The 2,644-nt window shown below is 37.2% G+C and overlaps 1 protein-coding gene across 1 annotated transcript in view; it reads left to right on the top strand.

Moving 5' to 3' along the window:
• Positions 1–72: 72 nt before the first annotated feature.
• FRS2 (fibroblast growth factor receptor substrate 2) overlaps positions 73–2,644 on the top strand; it is a 55,372-nt gene continuing 52,800 nt past the window's right edge. The window contains exon 1 of the mRNA XM_026061771.1: positions 73–274. The gene's annotated coding sequence lies outside the window, so the exon portion shown is untranslated. The remainder of the gene's footprint in view (positions 275–2,644) is intronic.

Here is a 2,644-nt window from a genome sequence, read left to right as displayed (position 1 = left end):
GACAGGGGTGGACGAGCGGAGTGCGAGCGTAAAAACAAAAGAGCCATCAAAGTTGTCTCGGCTGTAGGTTGGCTGGAGGCAGGGCTTGCACGGGGCGCAGCCCCGGCTGCCTGCCCGCCTGTTCGGTGCTTGGTTCGTTTGATAGCTCCGTCTCATCCTGCGTGACCTGTCAAGCACTTGCACCTTCCTCTAGGTCAGCTGCTTCTGTCACATGCTTCTTAAGACTAGAGCACTTTCGGGTTCGTGTCGCCGAGCAAGTCCAGGAGCTTTCGAGGTGCGGGCCCTGAGACTAAGAGTAACTGAGAGCTCGATCCAGGCGACGGGGTAGTGCCAGCAGGCAGAGCCTCTTGAGGGGAAGGGCGTCTTCTAGGTTTTTCGAAGTGGTGTTCTGCGTACAAATGAAAAGCGATACCTGGCTTACTTGCTCCTCGTTTTAAACTCCCCTTTCTTTGACATATGCCTGCTTGGGGATATAGTGATGATAGATCTGAAGAATTGCCAAGGTCAAAAGGTGTCTCAGATGTTAGTGTGACTCAGTTTTGCTTCTAAACATTATTTTCTGGTAAATAAAAACACACTTTGTCAGCTTCCTGGTCACTGCATCTTGCTCAACACTAATGCATGAGAAGTGATAATCGTGATTAGAAATCACCAGGAATGTTGTTGGACAATGAGCTGAAAAGAATACTGTGTTGTATGTATGGTGGAAATCAGGGTCGATTTCTAATAAGTGTTGGAAAAGTTGCCAACTGCAGCTTGGTATTCATAATTTTTTTAAAAGTTTTTGTTTTGTTTTCCTCATAACTTCTTTGTATAGTCTTGATTTTTTTTTTCCAAACTTTTTTGTTAAAGCGCTAGTGGTATAGCAACATCTAGGGTAAAGGGCAAACGTTTTTTCTGAATAATCTTGCTTTAATGGTATTAGTGTTAACAATAATTTTATGTTATGAATCTGTCATTAAATCTGCTCTGCTAGTTCTACAACATATTCTTATTTAAGGAAATGAAAAACTATTTTCGTAAGATTTATTGTCGTGTTAAAAGCAATTTGGTGTTAAGAAGTATGGATTCAGATCCAACAAGCATTCTGTCTTCTTGTTAAAGTCAGCAGAACTGTCAGGGAAGTTCATTGTCTGTTTTCCTCAGTTAACAAGTGCACTCAAAAAGCATACTGTTTCTGCTTAAAAACAAACATGTATTGGTATCAGTATAAATCACTAGTTCAAATTCAATAACTGCTTACACCATTCCAAATGAAGAATGTTGTTCCTTGACTGAGAATCCCCAAGTTTATTTGCCTCTGTGACAGGAATGCTTTGAAAATGCTTGTTGAAACAACATTCCAGCAGTTATATTTATATCTGCTTAAATGGCTTTCCAGGGTTTTGCTCGCTTTCCAGTTCAGTGTCTTGTCTTAAATTTTGAGGGTTAGCTGTAGTCCAAATAAACAGTTCTCATTTCTATATAATTCTTACAGGTAGAGTGATTTGGAACACTTTTTTGTCAAGTAGAAATCTCTGTTAAAAAGAAGATTTGCAGATATAAAGCATTGTCTTAAATTATTGCAACAGGAAGGCAGTAGTTCATCTAAGGTCTATCTTTGAAACGAAAGTAAAGTTTCATGAACTGAAAAATAAAGAGTATATGGCATTTTTGAAGGCTAGTCTGCAGATATGTGAATCTAATTCTGCATTTCAGTTGTATGGTTCTTGAATTGTAAGATTGGTATGTTTTGTCTATTGAATTGATATGTTTCTTTTCTCTGTTAACTGAATGAACATAAAAAAATTATTTGTTTACTATGGAAATTATTCCCTGTTAAATTTAACCATCCATTAATGAATTCCATTGTTTGAAAGCTAGCAAGATTATTTGCAACAATCTATCTGTACTCCTACCTAAGATATTTTACTGTTCAAAAAAATAGCTTGAATGTAGCTATATCCATGTTCACTGGGTGTCTGGTCCAGAGCTCACTGAAATCAATTTTACTCATTCCTGTGACCTCTGGGCCTTGTTTAAGCAATGTAACTTTTTTGTCCAAATAGTAGAAGTTCACTCCTGAGCAGAGAGATGTATAAGACCACTTTTATTACCTGAAAACATTGTTTGAATTCATTATAAATAGTAAATGATGGTTAAAATAGTACCTAAATGAGTGTATTGCTTTTATTATGTTCTTTCTGTGCAAAAAACTGGGATGATTTAATTAGCCATCTTTGAAAGCATATCTGGGGAAAGTATCATTATTAAGTTAAAGTAACTAATACTCTATCTTCATTTTATTAAACTTGAAGAATGAAGCTGGGTGAAATTGGCTAATTTAGTTAACTGGTCTCACTTCCTGCTGCTTGTGCCCAAGTGGACTGTAGCTGCTTAGGTTTCCAAAAAGAATTCGGACAACATGTAAACTTAAAACCAATTTATTAAAATCATCATGCTTAGCTGCATTGGCAAGTTTTAATTAAAAGTATGGTGATATATGAGTGTGTTTCCATAACATCATAAGCTGATCTAAATTGGACTTTCTGCCTTCCCGGGCTTGCTTCTTCCTTTCCTTTCTTTCCTTTCCTTTCTTTCCTTTCCTTTCTTTCCTTTCCTTTCTTTCCTTTCCTTTCTTTCCTTTCCTTTCTTTCCTTTCCTT

Source organism: Apteryx rowi, unplaced genomic scaffold (assembly GCF_003343035.1).
Source record: "Apteryx rowi isolate R43461 unplaced genomic scaffold, aptRow1 scaffold_185, whole genome shotgun sequence".
Lineage (NCBI taxonomy): Eukaryota > Metazoa > Chordata > Aves > Apterygiformes > Apterygidae > Apteryx > Apteryx rowi.
The sequence above is the reverse complement of the archived record's forward strand: the minus strand, read 5'-3'. Positions and strand labels throughout refer to the sequence as shown.